This window comes from Musca autumnalis, unplaced genomic scaffold, assembly GCF_047663935.1.
Source record: "Musca autumnalis isolate F117 unplaced genomic scaffold, ASM4766393v1 scaffold_1, whole genome shotgun sequence".
NCBI lineage: Eukaryota > Metazoa > Arthropoda > Insecta > Diptera > Muscidae > Musca > Musca autumnalis.
The window spans coordinates 209,226,383-209,248,219 of NW_027411644.1; the positions used below are offsets into that span (position 1 = coordinate 209,226,383).

Sequence of the window (21,837 nt, forward strand, 5' to 3'; positions counted from 1 at the left end):
ATGAAAATAATATATTTGTGTGGCCCAAAACTTTTCGGCGTTACATTCTGCCAATATGTAATTTATTTTTATACCCTATACCACAATGTGGAAAAGGGTATTATAAGTTTGTTTTGGTAAAAATTCATGTAACACCGCGAAATATTCGTCGGAGACCCCCAATGTGGTATACCAATCTTCATATCTCGACGAGATAAAGCGATTTTGAGATGTGTGTCTGTCCGTCCGTCCGTCCGTCCGTCCGTCTGTCCATTATAAATTGTAAACACGCTCCAGGCCGCAATTATGGACCGATCGTCACGAAATTTTGTATGGAGGTCGGGTTCAGGCCAGAATAGATCCCTATTCTTATTGGTGATGATCGAGAAATATTTAGCGGGTGAAATGGACCTAAAACAAAATTTTTATCCGATTTTGTAGCGGCTCTGTATGTCGCAATTATAGTCCGATCGCCTCGAAATTTTAAATAATGTAAGATTATATGACAAAGAAGAAGCATGCAGTTTGAGATGGTGATCGGATGATGTTTAGAGGGTTAAATGGACCACAACTTTTGTGTGAAAATTGTGAAAATTTTTAATATACCGGTAATATCTTTATTCCTGTACCACACATTCCGCCCACATAAATAATATTTGGAAGGACAACTCTTGCCCTTTCAATAAATGCCAATTATGTTGATTTATGTGATCAGATAACAGAGTTACAGCCTAATATATCCAGTGTTTTGCTTGTAATGTAATCAAAAGCATACTAGAGGTCGCAATTATAGATCAATAGTCACGAAATTTTGCACGAGGTTGGGGGTTTAGGTCGAAGAAGATGCCTACAATTTTTGATGATGATCTGATATTATTTAGCGGGTGCAATGGACCATTACTTTTATATGCTTAATTAAAAAATTTTATTTTTGGTCCATATTTGAATCCCTGGTGGCCATATACCGGAAAAGTCGCCTATATATGAAAAATTAACTACCCATCTTTCCTCTGATGAAAATTGCAATAATATGTGTGCTTGGTAACGGACCTACTAGCTAAGATATAATAAGTTTTGTGAAGAGAACCACATCTTCCTCCCATGCTACAAATTGTCTCTATCATGACAGACAAATTCCCAGTTCTTACAAATTGCGTTGAACCCTATCATATTACCTGTCCAATTGTCCAAAATTTTAAGATGTAGCAGAAATTGCTAATCAATGCCAATTTTCAAATTTAAGAATATTTCTTAAAATGTACTGTATATAATTGTTCCACAAACATCCCAGTAGGGACAAGGGAGCGTTCTCTCATATCAATGAGAGCACCCCGATTAATATCAGCTCAATGATATGTAGACAGCGGAATTTTATGCAACACCTATTTTTTAAAATTTGCATATTTAGGGATTCTAATTAAATTCCAATCGAAATATATCACATATGCAAAAATATGCGAAATGTATAAATTATGCATATGCAAATATTATTTTTGCATATGAAAAATTTCTGTATTTCACATATTTCCGTATGCTACATATATTTCAATAATATCTTCTAAAATGTTTATGTGTACATTTTTCTGTTTGAAATTCACTTCAGACAAGTCAATAAAATAGAGAAATCTGTAACCAAAGCCACAATCTTCAAAATGTCAAAAATAGGGAGCTTTCGTTGTATGGGAGCTATATGAACGCCTAGACCTATACCGACAAATTTCAGATGGAAAGTTTAATACCCCCAATGAAGACTTAATGCCAAATTTTAGCCAATTCGGAGGGATATTGAGACCATAACCTTCAAAGTACAGAAAATCGGTAGGTTTTAGTTATGGGAGCTATATGAAGACGTGGACATATAACGATAAATTTCAGGTTGAAAGTTTTTTACCTCCAACGAAGACTGAATACAAAATGTCAGCCATTTCAGTTTGATATTGAGGCCACAACCTTCAAAATACCGGATATCGGGAGGTACGGTTATATGGGAGCTATATGAAGACCTGTACCTATACCAATAAATTTCAGGTCGAAAATTGTGATGAACGAATACTTAATACAAACTTTCAGCCAATTCGGTGGGATATTTAGGACACAAAGTCTTGCATATGGTTTAGCAAATATGTCAAAATATGCAAAAAATTAGGTCCAGACTAAATGTCCGTTCTGAAATTACTTATTGGTGCCACCATGGTACAATTGTTTGCACACCCGCCTTGCACGCTGAAGGTCGGGCGTTCGATTCCCGGCCAGCAAACATCAAATTTCCAACGATGGCAAAATAGCCCTCAGTAAAGTTGGCGAAATTTTCTGAGTATTTCAACCATGTACAACTTCTCTACAGGTGGTGTTTTATACATGCCTTTCGGACTCGGCGATAAACAGTAGCCCCCATACGATTGCTGTAATATGCATCGTGGTGCACGCCATGTCCCTTCTGTATTGTTTGTGGAAACTTAAATGAAAAACTAAACTTAATGTGATAAGGTTGCAGACTCTAAAAATTTATTTCTTACAATGAGCTTATTTGTCCAAAAGAAACTTTGATTTGCTGAAAGCTAACTCGCAGGGTAGTGGTGTAGGGTATCGTATGGTCGGCGCTGTCCGACTATAGCCTTTGCTTACTTGTTTCTTTTCTAAATATTATAAATATTTTGAAATTTTATTAATGTTCATTTTTATTTTCTTTTTTTCCAGGATTGTAAATCAATTGGTTAAAAATATGTATTTAAAAATTCTCCTTTCAAAAAACCGAAAATGAGAAAACTTAAAATAGCGGTAAGTTTATTGTTAAAATACTACTTATTTGGATCATTTCAAATTTAATGTTGGGTTGAAAAATAATTAACATTTATTAAACACTAATTATTCTATATAGATTAGTAGAATAAATTAAATATAATAGTATTGTTGTATATAGTGTTGTAACATTATCGTAAATTTCAGGAAGGGTTGGACCGATAAGGCCCACGTTCGAACATGATATATGTAAGTTTGGACATAATATTACGAGGACCTAATTTTGGGCAAAAACGGTTGGTAGATATCGTGCGGTTTAGCCAGCAATACAGACGGACAGACATTGCTAAATCGACTGCAAATTGTCTAAAACGGATTTCGTCCAAACATACTTGGGGTCTAAAAACATTATAGAGATGAAAAACATTTTTACTGTTTCAACGTGTATGATATAAACTTTATAAACCTCGTTAGCCTAAAGGCTGGGAGTATTAAGAATTATAATACGAATATGATGGTTGTTGTTGTTGTTATTGTTGAAGCAATGCAAATATGTTCGTTCGTATATATAATCTGGTTAACTGTTTCCTCTGTATCCAGAATCAAAAATTCTTCAACCTGGACTGGCTGCGTCCATAAAGAATCAGAATCTTAACTGGGCTAAAAGCGCAACATATCAAGTGTTGCCGGCCAGCGACCTGAGAAGTTGTTCCCATTTGTGATCTTGTCCAAAAAGCTGTGGCTTGCGCGGACGACATAAACATGCTGCCGAACATTACACCCAATATCTTGAGGTAGTTAGTGTTCCGAATCCGGGTATCATCGACCAATATATTCACGGGAGCCTCATTTCAGAACTACTTGTCATCGTGGGGAGCAGTAGTGCCTCTGAAATCTTTGCTACTGGCGACAGGAGGGAAATCGGCCTGTACGATTCACCTCTGCTGGTATCCTTTCCGGGCTTCAGTAGCGGGACCACCCTGCTAACTTTCCAGGCTTCTGGTATAATATGGGTGGCTAACGAAAGGTTGACGACACTTGTTAAATACTCAACACCGTGTCTGTCCAGTTGCTTAAGCATTAACATTAATATTCCGTGTGAGCCTTACGTTTCGGATGACGTGTGTAACATCGCCCATTGTAAATTGTGTTGGTATATCCACGGCTGGGAAAGCTCTTCTTATACGGCGTAGCACACTACCCTTCGCCCCATCACTCTCTGGGTGGTCTATAAATTGAAGGTTAAAATAACACGCGCACATCTTTGGGTCAGTTACTGTCACGCTGTTGAAAGTAACAGCCGTTCATGTGCTAATTTCGTCGCCTCTACTGGGAAATTCGGCCTGATTTCGGGTACTCGAGCAGCAGGTATGTAGCTCGCGGCTGCTGCTGTGAGGATGTCCCGGAAAGTTCCCTTAGCTACCCGAGGATCTGAGGGAGTAGGCAGATCTCTAAAGCGGTGATTGGTAAATTCTCTGAACCCTTGATAATCAGCTTTTCAATGATTTAGAAAAGTACGGCCGTCAGAGGTTATGAAGTCGGATGGTCTGGTTAAGGAGATGATGATCGGAAGTTGGTCAGAACCAAATTGAAATTACGGGTTGCTAGGGCTCGTCGTTTATCAGACCGGGTGCGACAACAGTGATGTCTATCGAGATGTGGAAATCTCCTTTTATCTTGTATATGTACCTCTTTATTTTCCGTGAAAAATATGGAGCTATGAGCAGTACCTCTCTGGCCATTACCAAGGGCTGAAAACCTGCCACAAAACTTTGTAAATATAGCAACGTTGCAAGCTAAAGATGGCGGTGAGCTTTGTTTCCTGGATAGCGGCGAACATGATGCTCCTTCGACGCATAAAGTCTACGATAACGCTTACTTTGTTGCGGAGACCGTTGTTTTGAATTGCAGGAATGATGCATACATCTACATCTGTAACATCGCCCATCGTAAATGGTGGTGGTAACTCCTCGGCTGGGAGTGCTTTTTTATACTGCGTAGCACACTCCTCTTCGCCTTATCACTTTCGGGGTGCTCTATAAACTGCAGGATAAAATAACACGCGCACCTCTTTGGGTGAGTTACTATCACGCTGTTGAAAATAACAGCCGTTCAATCACCCTTCCTTCCCGGATTCGAGAGTGATTCAACCGCTCATTTGCTATTCCCATCGCCTCTACTGGAAAATTTGGTCTGATTTCCGGTATTCGACCAGCGGGTATTTAGCGAGCGGCTGTTGCAGTGATTATGTCCCGTAATGTGCTCTCAGCTTCTCTGAACCAATCAGAACGGCGGTCAGAGGTTATAAAGTCTGGTGGTCTGATTTCGAAGACGATGATCAGAAGTTGGTCTGAGCCAAGGCAAATAACTTGTTACGAGGATACGTCATTGGGTGCCACCGTGGTATAATGATAAGCACATCCGGCTTGCACTCAAAAGGTCTGCAGTTATATTCCCAGGTCACATCAAATGTTCAACGGTGGCCAAATACCCCTTAGTAATGATGCAGACATTTCCTGAGTATGTAGCCATGTAATGCTTCCCTACAAATAGTGCCTTAAGACACGCCGTTCAGACTCGGCGATAAACATTAGGTCCCATACTATTGAGCAAAAATTATTCGGGGTGCACTCAATTGGTGTGAGAGAAGTATCCCTTGTCCCTTCCGGGATGTTTGTGGAGGACACATCATTTATCGGACCGGGTGCCACAATAGTGATGTCTACCGAGCTGCGGCAATCTCCTCTTATGTTTTGTAGGAGCGTCTTCACTTACCATGAAAAATATGGAGCAATGAGTTGTACCTCTCTGGTCATTACCAAAGGCTGAATGCCTTCCGCAAATCGTTGCAAATATCGCAACGTTGCAAGCTACAGTTGACGGTGAGCTTTGTATCCTGAATCGCAGCGACCATGATTCTCCAGCGACGCATAAGTCTACGATTTTGCTAACTTTGTGGCGGAGATAGTTGCTACTGAATTACAGGAATGCATTTTCTTCGCCCAGAGAAAAAATGGCATTATACGTGGTCAAACTGAACATATCCGTTGTCGATAATGTAGCAACAACGCTTGTGCTCGAATTGAGCACGCCGTGGTCAATTCAACAACGAAATGGTGTCAATAGTTTCGAGAATTGACAAAGTACCCTGGTCAAAGTGCTCATTTTGACATCAGTTGTGGTCAAATTCAAAAAATTACAACAGCCTTGGTCAAAAAAATTGAGGACGCCTGTGCTCATGTTGACACCATACAGTGTTGATTTTGAATCGACGTTTTTCCCTTTGTGTGGGCTGAACAACGACATGTGCTGTTAGATGCTACGCTGAACAACAACGTGTGATATGAGATGCTGCGTTCGTAGTTGCTGGGAGACTGCGGAGGTGTCCCGTATTCCGACGATGACAAAGTTTGAGACACGCTGGCATATGCTTTGGCGTAGCAAGCATCAACGTAACTCCTATCGGACCAAAAGAGCTCAGAGCAAGCATTCCGGGATATATCGCAGCTCGCATGGGGAAAAGTAATTGGTGAAGACCCATGGTCGAAGATTGCTCCGAATAAAACCGGTGCATAGAACCGAAAGCCGTGACATTGATGATAGCTAGATTTATGGGGGATCAATATAAACTACTTGGATATCTGCCCTTGGAAATAATGCAGTATAACTGCCACTTTTTGTCAACCTACATTTCTATAAAAATCCTTTAACCCCTCTTCAAAATGTAGGAACGTGGATTTGAACACCCAACATGCATCTGGTTATGTCAACCAATCATTTATAAAAATACTGAATGCGGGACGCCATCTCTCGTGGTTTTCATTTGCATCCACGTTATATCCAGTTGCCAGTTTGGTGTTGTTGTGGATATTCTGTCTATTTATTAGTGGGCACGTACCATGAACAACAAGCGGTCAGACAGGCAGTGGAAGGGGGATATGAATAAATGTTGCATTTCATAATCACTGCCACTAATACCACGAGGATATTTTTCCTCTTGTTAAAGTTTTGCATGCAAATAAAAATCCATTGTCATTTGGGGTTTTTGTTAACTCTAATACCACTTTACTTAGCTGCACTTGTTAAATTTCCAATCGGCGAGCAATTGTGTTCGATAGCTCATGGCTGTGGGTGAGGATGATGATGTTAGAGTTCTTGCCAGGGGAAAAATTCAAACTGGTATTTAGCAACAATTGTTGTTAATGTTTTTTGTCCGTACTTGTATTAGAGAAATTGTGGCTAGAAAAAAAAATAATCCTTGTTAACCCTCTTCTAGCCAGCCCACTTTTCTAAAACAAACCAAAAAAACAACTCGGAATCAAACATAATTGAAACGAAACCATAAAACCCATAACAAAACAAAAATACAGAACATGGAACGGAGAACTGGCATTAAGTCGCATTAATGTCCGGCATCCATATTGGTAAACATGAATTCTAGTCAATTCTGCGTCAGTATGTGTGGGTTTTACATCAAGGGGATCAACAAAATCCTTACAAAAAAAAAGCAAAAATAACATAGAAAAAAAGCTTAAACAAATCCAAGAACAAAAACACAAAAATTCTCAATCAAACAATTTAATTATTCCACAATTATAGCCAGTATCAAATTTATTCTGTTTGCCTATTTACCAGGAATTGAGGCGAATCAACAAAAAAAGAAACATTGGTTGTTCATAGAAATGAAATGTAAATAATGAAATGACATGTAATCCCATAGAAGTTATTTCAGTTTAATGTTTTTTCAGGAGTCTGAATTAAAAGAGGGTTTATTTTTGTATTTGTGATATACTGAATTTGTTCAACGAGACAAAACCACAATTTACTCTGCATCGTAATTCGCTAATTAGTTCGTTAAGCAGAATTTTCTCTTTTTTGTTCTCGGATTGCAATTAGATATTAAATCGAAGTTTTCACACATTTAAATATTTAAAATAATTATTCTCTCTAACGCAAACTATTTTATGTTGTAGCTGAGATGTATTTAAATTTAGAAAGTATGATGTGCAATACCGCCTAAACAGTTTACAGTTTCAGAATGTTCTGAAGAATTTCTGAGCACATTATTTGGAATTTTTATTCGAAAGGTTACTTGACTCAACTTTCAACAGTTTGGCTGTTACTGACCATAATTCCAGAAATTATGTTAACTTTCCTACATTTTATCAATTTTGATGCGCCAGGTGCGGTTGTTCACGTAAGTTGTACTACCTTAGGACTATAATATCGCTGGAGACCGCAAAGCAAAATTCTCATTAGTTTCTGATATAAAGCCCGGATCAATAGAAAAAAAGGTCGTTTTAGCCTGGTATAGATGAGCCCATAAAATCCACACCCGATCTAATAACACAAAAAAACCAACTAGCAGTTTTGTAGTCTCTATATGTACTTTCAGAAAATGCCCACTACAAGTTGTTTGAATTTTCAGTGTTACACAGTGTAATTTTTGTTTCCTGCTTTTAGCTTATAACAAAGCATCCCAGCAAAATTTTATGGAAGTGGTTCCATGAGATGCCATGATTTCACTGGATCTTTTGCATTGGTTCAAATGAAGTCGTGAAAGATCCGATCGTTTCATCAGCATTTGAACCTATTCAAAGGAAGTCGTGATAGATCCGATCTTTTCATCAGCATTTGAACCCATTCCATCGATTCAGTAGAGATGAATTTTGTGTTTTTATTTATACACATGTATGTATTTTTTCTTTTTCTTCTCTAAGATTTATTAAAGCTATGTAAGATTTATTACGCTAGGAAGTCCCAATCATTGAGAAAAAAATAGAGTCGGACTGCAATCTTTGGTATTATAAAATTTTCCTTGTCTGCTCTAGAGAGCCCTGCTCAACAAGTCGATTTGTAGATGCCCACATTTCCAAAATGTTCGTAAAATAAAATTCACGAAATAGTAATTTGATGGGAACTGAAAAACCTTTTGTAAGATGAATCAATCAATCAGTTGCGGAGGAATTAAACTATGTTGCGAGTAGCGGCGGTGCTTAAACTGCAACAGCTAGACGGCCGAATGTCAAGTATCTCAATAAAGTTCTCAACCTGTCGCTAGCCACACACATCGTTCCCGAAGTCTGGAAAATATACCAGCTACTGAAGGCTAGCAAGTATGCCAGCAAAGGTAAATCGTGCAGACCAATTTCGCTTTAGTCGCCAGTAACAAAGACCCTAGCATCAGAAATAACTGTCTAGTTGTCGATCAAAAACATCTTTACTCATATTAGTCGAGGACTCAATCAAAGTAAGCCGTGCGATAGAACAGTGATAGTAGTGATAGTAACCCTTTGAGATTGTCAAGCACTCCACGCTGTTTGAGTTCATCGAGCAGACTACGCTCCGGCCATGTTTGAAACGTTGGATAATAAATTATATGTTTGGACGCCTGTAGTGCGTAGAATTTAGGATCAAGATGTCCGAGACCCGAGTTGTCCGAGACTTGGAGTTGTCCGAGGTGATATTGCAGGAACTGTCTAACCTATAACGTATGCGGATGATTGTACGATCTTGGTGTCAGGTGCCTTCCCTGATGAAATTTGTGAATGGCTGAACTCATTTTTGTCTGATCTTACCACCCTTTTCCACAAATATCAGCCAATAAATCTACGGCCACTTTGTTCACCACCTGGACGGCAGAGTTGAGAACAATAGAGTTGAATGTCATGGTCGCTGGGAGCAGAACCAGGATCAACAAGCCTATCAAGCAGGTTTAAGAAGTATTCACATGAATGCAGTCGCAGATTCAATAAACAACTATCTATCGTCTGCATGCGGTCCTCGGAGAATGTCGACCATTTATCTCAGCTGAGGAGCATCAGCTGTCAGGACAAAGCAGAGTATTTTTGGCTCAATACGCTCGGGATGGTACTGCCGTTTAAAATTCTATAGAGTAAGGTTTAATGACACAAAAGATCTGCTCAGCATCAAATCTACTAACAAACTTCAATATGTAGCCACATTCATTAAGCAGAAAAATGAACATATAAACTACTGTTACAACAACAAACTGCAATTATAATTAAGTTATAGTTATTTCATAAATTGCTTTGAATAAATAAAAAACCCATGAAAGTCATATTTCAATACAGCATTTTCCGAAAAAGACGTGAAAAATTCATACCAAAGGGATGGTGAAAATGACATGCCAAAGATTAGCGAAAATGATATTCTAGGGAATTAATTAAGATGACATGCCAAAGAATTGGTATAGATGCCATGCCAAAGAATTGTTGAAGATGCCATTCCATCGAGATAGTAAAGATGACATGCTTAGGATCTGAAAATGAATTGCATCTTTTGGGGGTCACGCTCTTGTAAAAAGAATGAGTGAAGATGCTGAAAAAATGACATTCCAGTTCACTTGCACCCATTCTTGAATAGCATCCTTGGCATCGAACATTTTGCTGGGATATTGCAATGCCTGTGCTGCTGAATTGTCATATTGTAATGAAAATGCACCTTCAATTTCCCTCTGAAATTGAATGTAAACGGAGTAGCTACCACAATAGAACCTGAGAAGGAATTCAACACAAATATAGGAGAGTTTATTAGTTTCCTACCACAAGTAACTACGGCCGGGCCGAACTTTTTATACCCTTCAGCACGAGTTGTACTGAAGTACTAAGCTCGGCCGCCACGTCTAAACTTATTTATAAGAGAAGTGAAATATGCTTACTGAAGAATATCACTTTTTTTGAAAAAGTACCATGTTACAGTCATTTCATTTGGACGATGCGTGTACAAACTACAGTGGAACTTCTCTATAACGTAGCACTTGGGGACCGAAGAATTACTACGTTATAGAGAAAATTCGTTAAATACTCTTGGGCCAGACACCTAAAATAACACATGAAAATTTTCTAGCTTTTAGGAGAGAGCGGATGTGAAGGCGCTGCCTTTTTCCCTTCTTACCCATAAACTCAAAATATTTTCATGAAAATTTTCATAGTCTGGTACAAGATATAGAAACAAAGGCAAAATGCTTAATTTGACATACATACATGAGTAATAAAGAAACAAACGTGAGTATATGAATAAATATACATTAAATTTTTGTTTAGGATTGAAATAAGAAGTGATTTCCATTGTTTCGAGACTCCCAAAAAGGGATAATTCTTAGTTAAAGGATCGCAATCAATATTAACATGGTCTTCAATCATAACATCTTCAATACGTATTGATACCATATTTTTGTATTTCAATATCAGCATCTTCTGTAGCTATACTAAAAAACCAGTCAAACAATGGTTCGTTGTTTCCTTTTAGATGTCTAACTTCCGAGCAACTAGACACTTATTTTGAAACAATTTTCGTTCTGGAAGCGCTGATAAATGAGTTTTGCTTCTCTTTTTTAATGTGCACTTCGATTAAAAGAGCGTTATGAATGTGTACTGTTTCTCATTTATTGTTTAGACATCAATAAGAAAAAGTTTGACAAAAATTCGTTATAGAGAGGTTATTTTGTGTGAGTATTCCCACTTGTGCTATAAAAAAACTACGTTATAGAGAAATATTCGTTATAGAGAAGTTCGTTATAATAATTGTTCCACAAACATCCCAGAAGGGACAAGGAAGGGATTTCTCTCATATCAATGAGTGCACCCCGATTCATATTTTGCTCAATGATATGGGACCAACTGTTTATCGCCGAGTCCGAACGGCATGTCTTAAGACACCTTGTAGAGAAGTTTTACATGGCTGAAATACTCAGGAAATGGCGCCAACATTACTGAGGGGTATTTTGCCACGATTCAATGTTTTGATGTTGGCTGGCCGGGGAATCGAACCCACGACCTTCTGTGTGCAAGGCGGGTGTACATACCATTGCACCACGGTGGCACCCAAGTTCGTTATAGGGAGGTTAAAATAGGTGAAAAAGGGCTGGAAAAAGTTGTATATTAAATTTGTCATCGTTATAAGAAAAACACGTTATAGAGAAGTTCGACTGTAAGTAAAATCTGGAGGCACTTTCATATTGGGAATATACCAAAAGATGAGGTGGAGGTTTTCTACCCATTGAGAATTGAGCGGTATCGTTGTACCTTTCAATCGGACAATCCACAATACGTCTTTTACGGGAACTATATTCAAACGTGCATATTTATCGATCATTCTCAGCGGGAACCTTCTGTACCCCAAGCGAAGGCTAAAAACCAAATTTCAATGGTTAAAATGGTTAAATAATGTGACTAAAACCTTTGGAATACCGAAAATTAGGACGATATTAAAACGTAGTCCTATTTCCAGGGTTTAAAAGCTAGCATTTAGGAACATTAGTGGAATATAGGGGCCACAACCTTCAAAATATCGAAAATCGAGAGGGAAGGTCTCAAAAACAATTGTTTGCTTAAAACCTGGCTGACGTCTTGGGTGTATATCAAAACGTGGACATATCCTGACAATTTTTGGGGCAAAGTTTGGTAGCCCCAAGGAAGACTAAATGCTAAATTTCAGCCACTTCTGTAAGATGGTGTAGCTAAAACCTTCAGAATACCGAAAATCGGGAGGTACCGTTTTATGGGACTATATAAAAAGGTGTACACATACTGACAAATTTCTGGCGAAAAGTTTGAAAGACCCAATAAAGACTAAATGACGAATTTCAGCAATTTCGGTTGGATATATATGCTAAAAATCTTCAAAAACCGAAAATCACAAACCCTGCATGCAAATTATCTCTAATTCGGTCAAAAAGGTAGCTAAAAACTTCAAAATAGCTCAAATTGGGCGGTACCGTTCTATGGAGGTTATTGCAGAAAGACACATCTGTGCAAAATGATAGCACCCCGTCTCAATTTGTTCGGACGTTAGAGTTATTACCCCAGACGGAGGGACGGACGGACATGCATAGATCAATCTATATTTCAAACTTATCAAGAATATATATTGACACTTTTTTCCTTTTCTGGATTTAGAGGATAAATAAAAGGCAAATTTCAAATTTTTTACGAAACATGTAAAAAAGTATCGGTAGGCTTTGCCGACAGAGATAAACCCTCAGCCTATGTGAATTGAAACTTTCATCTACGGACAAATCGAACGTATTTAGGGTCAGAATTTTGTGGCCCTTTTTTGGACATTGAACCTACCGAAAAAATGTGGATTAGGATTAAAGTTCAAAAGTGTTGCGGAGAAGGTACTTAAAGGAATGTACGGATATAGTCCATTATGGAACTGGATCTTATCTAGGGAGCCATATCTTTTCGATAGATATCGCGCTCACTAGTCATTTCAGTGGGTATGCCAGCAAGCATGGACTTGTCCACGAAAAACATAATAACGGTAATGTCTTTGGAAATAAATCCGTACGAAGGAAACTAGAAAACCCTCTGTCCTAGGTAGCACGCAGTGTCACCAGGAGTAATTTGACATTTTTTTGGAAAGTTTGACAGTTTATAGCCTAAGCATACTCTGGACAGTTTGACATGCGACCATGTGTTGGGTTGTTTACAGTGGCTTGATTGAGACAGTTCCAAAACATGGGTTTTGAACGTTTTCACAGCATCTACTGGCGACGAAAATCGTTGACCACGCCTTTTTTCTTGATGTGCCGGAATCAGATAAAGTAATTGGATCCCCAGTCAGGGCTGTACGGCGCATGACCCATCAATTCCACGTTTTGTCCGGTCAAACAGGCGCTGATTTGAATCAATATGTGAGAGCTCGCATTGTCATGATGCAGAACGATTCGTCTTCAATTGTTTGAATTCCTCACCCAGCAAAATGTTCGATGCCAAAATGCCATTCAATCATGAGTGCAAGTGATCTGGCATGTCATCTTTATACCACCTTCATCGATTAATTATACCCTACACCACAATGTGGAAAGGGTATAATAAGTTTGTTTTGGTTAAAATTCATGTAACACCGCGAAATATTCGTCGGAGACCCCCAATGTGGTATACCATTCTTCATATCTCGGCGAGATAAAGCGATTTTGAGATGTGTGTCCGTCCGTCCATGTGTCCGAGTGTCCGTCTGTCCATTGTAAATTGTAATCAAACTCCAGGCCGCAATTATTGATCGATCGTCACGAAATTTGGTATGGAGGTTGGTTTCACATCAGAATAGATCGCTATTTTAATTGGTGATGATCGAGAAATATTTAGCGGGTGAAATGGACCAAAAACATAATTTTTATCCGATTTTGTCGATGCTCTGTAGGAAATTTTAAATAAGGTAAGAGTACATGACAAGGAATAAGCTTGCAATTTGAGATGACGATCGGATAATATTTAGAGGGTTAAATGGACCAAAACTTTTGTGTGACATTTGTGCAAATTTTTAATATACAGCTTATATCTTTATTCCTGGAATTGACATTCCGGCAAGTTAACTATACTTGGAAGAGGAACGCTTGACCTTTCTATTGATGCCAATTGTGTTGGTGTACATGATAAGATTACATCGCATGGAACCCCTTCCTTCAAATTTTGCTGAGTCAGGAGACTTCAGGCAAACAAATGTTAGTCCTACAATTCTCAAGCCGTATAGTCGCCACACCGTCACTTTTGCCGAAGAAACAGGCGACCATTTGCTTATTCCATGAACAGCTTTCGTTGGATTTCGCTCGCTTTCGAAGACCCAAACCGTCGATTCCTGTCTTGTTTCGAGCTCCTAAGCATATATCCACGATTCGTCGTCTGTGACGATCTTACAAATGTCGTTTGAAGCGCCGCGATTGATTTTATTCACAATTTCTTTGCACCACAAGAGCCTTTTTTGAGCGATTGGCCAATTTTGCTGCATCTAGCGAGAAAAATCCATTTTTGCAGCCAGGTGTTCATGCAACACCAAATGTTAGTTGGTGGAAGAAATACCCACGGATGCCTCTATCTCACGGTATATAACATGGCGATCCTGCATTATGCTTTTACGAACAACTTAATTTTTTCAGGCACAACGGCCGCTTTTGGACGACCCTCACGAACTTCGTTTTTTTTTGGCGAGTGCCGGCCACTATTGAATTTATTAAACCATTTTTCATAGTGCTATAGGATGGTCCTTTATAGACATACAAAGATTAAATTTGATTGATTCACTCTTTCGTGATTATCCACATCGAAAATTGTGAAAAATTATCGGACGAAAATGTTCACAAGTAAATTCCATTTTTTTGCAAAGTGATTTTTTCAAGTCACTGCACAGTGGATCCACTTGTATGGAGAAAGTGGCCAAAAATATTTAGAGTATAAAAATCAAGCCAATACGCCGGTTACAGCTTTGTGCTGCTGCGAAGAGTGTTTTAAGAAACCACGAGCATAGCATTCTCCCCCCTTTCCCCTCTGGAGGGTGTATACGGTAAGAATTGTTTTATGCTGTTAATACAAAATTACATGAACAAAGGTAACGATTATCTTATGATGCAAAAATAGGCTTCGGGAAACAAAACAATCTCCAAAACAACGTAAAATCCAACTAATTTAGCGGATTAAAAAAAATTTTGCCTGAAAATTGGTAAAAATTGTAATATAGATCTTATAGCGTTCTTCCTGGAAGGCACGTACCGCCAACGTAAGACAAATTTGGAAGAAGATTTCTTCATCTTGCCACTGATGCTAATTATGTTAATGTACGTGGTCAGATAACAGAGTTATAAGCTAATATATCCATGGAAACCCTATTCTAGGGCAGCTTTAGTCAGCGACTCATCATTTATAGTCTGGCACAAGATGGCAGCTGATTTTAATACTGAATAATCTTAAACCCATGACCTACTTTGGAAAATTATTCCCGAGGTGGGTACTGGTGGGCATCAGGACTAAAACCTTAGGTCAAATTTAAGTATATGATCGAATTGGCATTACAAAATACGCTCAAAAAATGTGCAGCTAACTAGAATTCCACAACAAATGAAATGAAAATTAAACTATTACCTCCTCCTTCAAAATCCACTATAATACTTTGCTATACGTATTAATTTCGCGATATTTTGAATATATTTACTTGCACTTAAAATATAAGTTGTACTCACAAAAAAAATATTAGTCAAATGTTCCGACTTTTGAAGCTATTCTTAAGAAGATCGCGTCGAATGAAACAAAAACTAATAAATTTTTAAAAAGGTCCATGTCATAGCTGTCAGAGTTACCTGATGTTGTACCAAAATGTTGACATTAATTTTTTTATATTTGGCCAATGGGTGGATCCACTGTGCACGGTAAAGAACCCAACACATGGTCGTATGTCACACTGTCCTAAGTACGCTCAGGCTAAAATCTGTCAAACTTTCCAAAAAAAATGTTAATGACGCTTGGCGAAACTGCGTGTTGTCAAGGCCAGAAGGTTTTTAAGGCCTGCGTACATAAGCTGCTCTGCCTGATTGCCTTGCTTTCCTGCTTCATTTTTGACATAATAAAAATAAAAGAATAAAGAAGGCCGAGGAAATTTCGAACTGGGTTGCCCTTTTCTTTTTCATTCTTTTATCAGAAGTAAGCAAGGTAAGCAGGCAAGGCAGCTTATGTACGCAGGCCTTTGGTGCCCCTCGTACTGGGCTTGCTTCTTTTCATTATGTCACAGGCTGAGGGTATATCTCTGTCGGCAAAGCCGGCTGGTACTTTTTAACTTGTTAATATTCAAATCGAATAAACATTATTTTAGCCATTAATACGCAAAATAACATTCAGTAGTCCAACAGGAAAAAATTTTGAAAAAATTCTCAATGTCATCACCCCTCGTTAGCCTAAAGGCTGAGGGTATAAATGCAAATTACATTTTAGGATTTATATTAATATAAATTCTCCAACAATACTTCATTTTTTATAATAGTGTCGAATGAAGAAATATTCAACGTCGAATTTACCTAACAGTCACCGAACGAGTTGCTGAATTCCAATCAGGGACTTCAATGTTCATAATAGAAAAATGCTGGACTTTTCCACGTATACGACTTTTCCTTTGCGATTTATTACAATTTTTAAATTTCGGTTTCCAAACTTTAACTATTTTCATTTACATAAATAAAGCTAAGAGAAAAACATTCTCTATCGTTGTCTTGTAAATTTATAGTGACCATTTGGATTCTGAAATTTTTATATCTTTTAATATCCTGGTTATATTCCATAACCACAATATGGAAAACATATTATTTTAATTGTTTATTTATTTTAAAATTCCAACATTTATTACGGCCATAAAATATTGAAGATATTAAAAAATAACCCAGAATTTCAAATCTTATCATAACATAAGATATCCTACAATAATAATAATAATAATCCCCTTTTGCGAGCTTGTGTTAACGTGTCTTTATTGCACATAAATATTTTCACAGATTTGAGTTGAGCATATTTATATTTCCTTTGTAATAACTAAGAAATATTTTCTTCTGCTAGTAAAGTTATGCCATATATTTATCCATTTTGCTTTGCTGATACTTCTGTTTCTTATATCCATCTATACTGTAATTTCCTATCCATTTTTTTTAAAAAGGCTACTTTACAAAAAAACACTCAAGGATACATAAATATTCCTAGTGAGAGAAAAAAATGAAACCACATTCCTTGGCGTGTATGCCTGTGTGTGTGCGTATGTGAGAATATGATGGGCAAAATTGTGTACACGTACGTAGAAGAAACTAGCTATTTTTTATTTGCTGTTTATTGGAATATTTCATTTTAAATGTCAACAAGTCGTAAAACATTTAAATCACATTTTAAGTCAATACTCAATGACATCATTTTTTTTCTTCACATGTTCAAACACACCCACAGTCAGAGGTACTTGTACAGATAAATATTGGGTGTATGTATGTATATAACCACATACTTAGACGTACTTTGAGAATGTATGGATGTGTATTTTTCTTATAAGATCATATAACAATTGAGCATTTGATTTGTAGATACATTCTCGCAGATAGAATAAAAGAAAAAAATTGGATATACAACAATAAAGATATCGAAAATTTCTTCAACTGAAAAGAATTTATTCCCCGTGAAGATTGTCGACCGCCCAAATATTTTCGGTGAACATGAACAAATCATTGGTATTGACAGCAAGACAAGAACGTATCATCAACAGAATCCACAATCATTTTCAGAGAATTGCAAATATTTAACGTTCGAAGAACAACTGGGGAAAATTGCCCTAGTTATACAGTGGCTCAAGTTAAACTGTATGAATTTAAAAAATATATACATATTTTTCAACCAACCTCAGACCTCAGGCCTCGACACGTAAGAAGCATGACATTCTTGCAGAAGTCATATATGATAAAAGACTAAAGACCAAGTTCGACCTAATAAAGAGATTTCAGAATCACATTTGAATTAGGTCAAACTTGGTCTTTAGTCATTTACCAGATATGACTTAAGCAAAAATGCCATTCTCCTTATTTGTCGAGGCCTTTAGACGTGGATTTTTGATAATATTTTTTCAAACAACCTCAGACCTTGGGTCGAGGATTTTTAAAAAAATATTTTTTCAAACAACCTCAGACCTTTTGACGTGGCTTTTTAAAAAATATTTTTCAAACAACCTCAGACCTTTTGGAGTTGACTTTTAAAAAATATTTTATCAAACAACCTCAGGTTTTGGGCGTGGATTTAAAAAAAAATATTTTTCAAACAATCTCAGGCTTTGGGCGTGGACTAAAAAAAATATTTTTCAAACAACCTCAGACCTCCAGGCGTGGCTTTTTAAAAATATTTTTTTCAATCAACCTCAGACCTCTAGGCGTTCATTTTTAAAAATATTTTTTTCAATCAACCTCAGGCCTCTAGGCGTGGATTTTTAAAAATATTTTTTTCAATCAACCTCAGACCTCTTGACGTGGATTTTTACAAATATTTTTTTCAATCAACCTAAGACCTCTAGGCGTGGATTTTTACATTTTTTTTTTCAATCAACCTAAGACCTCTAGGCGTGGGTTTTTAAAAATATTTTTTTCAATCAACCTCAGACCTCTAGGCGTGGATTTTTAAAAATATTTTTTTCAATCAACTTCAGACCTCTAGGCGTGGATTTATAAAAATATTTTTTTCAATCAACCTAAGACCTCTAGGCGTGGATTTTTTCAATTTTTTTTTCAATCAACCTAAGACCTCTAGGCGTGGGTTTTTAAAAATATTTTTTTCAATCAACCTCAGACCTCTAGGCGTGGATTTATAAAAATATTTTTTTCAATCAACCTAAGACCTCTAGGCGTGGATTTTTACAATTTTTTTTTCAATCAACCTAAGACCTCTAGGCGTGGGTTTTTAAAAATATTTTTTTCAATCAACCTCAGACCTCTAGGCGTGGATTTTTAAAAATATTTTTTTCAACCATCCTCAGGCCTTTGGGCGTGGAGGTCTGAGGTTGAGGTTGAGGTGGAGGTCAGACCTCTAGGCGTGGATTTTTAAAAATATTTTTTTCAACCATCCGCAGACCTTTGGGCGTGGATTTTTAAAAATATTTTTTTCAACCATCCTCAGGTCTTTGGGTGTGGATTTTTAAAAATATTTTTTGTTCAACCATCCTAAGACCTTTGGTCGTGGATTTTTAAAAATATTTTTTTCAACCATCCTCAGGCCTTTGGGCGTGGATTTTTAAAAATATTTTTTTCAACCATCCTCAGACCTTTGGGCGTGGAGGTCTGAGGTTGAGGTTGAGGTGGAGGTCAGACCTCTAGGCGTGGATTTTTAAAAATATTTTTTTCAACCATCCGCAGCCCTTTGGGCGTGGATTTTTAAAAATATTTTTTTCAACCATCCTCAGACCTTTGGGTGTGGATTTTTAAAAATATTTTTTGTTCAACCATCCTCAGACCTTTGGTCGTGGATTTTTAAAAATATTTTTTTCAACCATCCTCAGGCCTTTGGGCGTGGATTTTTAAAAATATTTTTTTCAACCATCCTCAGACCTTTGGGTGTGGATTTTTAAAAATATTTTTTGTTCAACAATCCTCAGACCTTTGGTCGTGGATTTTTAAAAATATTTTTTTCAACCATCCTCAGGCCTTTGGGCGTGGATTTTTAAAAATATTTTTTTCAACCATCCTCAGACCTTTGGGTGTGGATTTTTAAAAATATTTTTTGTTCAACCATCCTCAGACCTTTGGTCGTGGATTTTTAAAAATATTTTTTCAATCAACCTCAGAACTTTGGTCGTGCATTTTTAAAAATATTTTCTTTAATCAACCTCAGACCTTCGGGCGTGGATTTTAAAAAATATTTTTTTCAATCAACCTCAGACCTTTGGGCGTGGATTTTAAAAATTTTTTTCTTCAATCAACCTCCGACCTTTGGGCGCGGATTTTTAAAAATATTTTTTTCAATCAACCTCAGACCTTCGGGCGTGGATTTTTAAAAATATTTTTTCAATCAACCTCAGACCTTTGGGCGTGGATTTTTAAAAATATTTTTTTCTATCAACCTCAGACCTTTGGGCGTGGATTTTAAAAATATTTTTTTCAATCAACATCAGACCTTTGGGCGTGGATTTTTAAAAATATTTTTTTCAATCAACCTCAGACCTTTGGGCGAGGATTTTTAAAAATATTTTTTTCAATCAACCTCAGACCTTTGGGCGAGGATTTTTAAAAATATTTTTTTCAATCAACCTCAGACCTTTGGGCGTGGATTTTTAAAAATATTTTTTCAACCATCCTCAGACCTTTGGGCGTGGATTTTTAAAAATATTTTTTCAACCATCCTCAGACCTTTGGGCGTGGATTTTTAAAAATATTTTTTCAACCATCGTCAGACCTTTGAGCGTGGATTTTTAAAAATATTTTTTTCAACCAACCTCAGACATTCGGGCGTGGATTTTAAAAAATATTTTTTTCAATCAACATCAGACCTTTGGGCGTGGATTTTAAAAAATTTTTTGGTCGTGGATTTTTAGAAATATTTTTTTCAACCAATCTCAGACCTTTGGTCGTGGATTTTTAGAAATATTTTTTTCAACCAACCTCAGACATTTGGACGTGGATTTTTAAAAATATTTTTTTTTTCAACCAACCTCAGACATTTGGACGTGGATTTTTAAAAATATTTTTTTTAAACCAACATCAGACATTTGAACGTGGATTTTTAAAAATATTTTTTTTTTCGATCAACCTCAGACATTTGGACGTGGATTTTTAAAAATATTTTTTTTCAACCAACCTCAGACTTTTGGACGTGGATTTCTAAAAATATTTTTTTTTTCGATCAACCTCAGACATTTGGACGTGGATTTTTAAAAATATTTTTTTTTCAACCAACCTCAGACTTTTGGACGTGGATTTCTAAAAATATTTTTTTTCAATCAACCTCAGACATTTGGACGTGGATTTTTAAAAATATTTTTTTTTTTCGATCAACCTCAGACATTTGGACGTGGATTTTTAAAAATATTTTTTTTTCGATCAACCTCAGACATTTGGACGTGGATTTTTAAAAATATTTTTTTTTCGATCAACCTCAGACATTTGGACGTGGATTTTTAAAAATATTTTTTTTTCATCTAACCTCCGATTTCTAAAAAATATTTTTTCAAACAACCCCAACCTTTGGGCTTGCATTTTTAAAAAACAACCACAGACCTTTGAGCGTGGATTTTTCAAAAATAGTTCTTCAATTTCCTCAGACCTTTAGACGTGAATTTTTCCAAAATAGTTCTTCAACCATACTCAGACCTTTGGACTTGGGTTTTTTAAAAAATAGTTATTTAATCATCCTCGGATCTTTGGGCGTTGACTTTTGGAAAAATTAATTTTCCTTTATAACTGTTATGAGTAATTTTGACCACTGTATTTTATATTTATTGATGGTTATTGAAACATTTTCAGCAAGCCACGAATAAACAAGTAAAAATTTTTCACTTTTGATATTGCCATTTGTATGCGTTGTTGTTGCTTTTTTACTTTTTTCCTGCTTACGCTTGTCAACGCCCAAAAATTGTTGAAATGTTACAACGACGAATGTCTTCATCACGAAGAGAGACAGACACACAATTGAAGACAGCAGAAAATTACATTTGAAGTATTGTGACATATAGCAAGCATAGCTGATAGATACCATGTCATTTTCTTGTTATTGCAATTATTTGTTAACCGTCTGTTATACTTGTTTTCGCTGGTATGTTACATTTATAATGTCAGGAATTGAATATTTCAGAAATTAATATAAAGTGAATACTTGAAGGAGA

At 36.8% G+C, this 21,837-nt stretch overlaps 1 protein-coding gene across 4 annotated transcripts in view; it reads left to right on the plus strand.

The window, feature by feature from the left end:
• Positions 1-21,837, plus strand: part of LOC141389026 (uncharacterized) — a 559,199-nt gene that overhangs the window by 122,144 nt on the left and 415,218 nt on the right. For all 4 annotated transcript variants that reach the window (XM_073960023.1, XM_073960024.1, XM_073960026.1 and 1 more), the window contains one exon: positions 2,677-2,757. The gene's annotated coding sequence lies outside the window, so the exon portion shown is untranslated. The remainder of the gene's footprint in view (positions 1-2,676; positions 2,758-21,837) is intronic.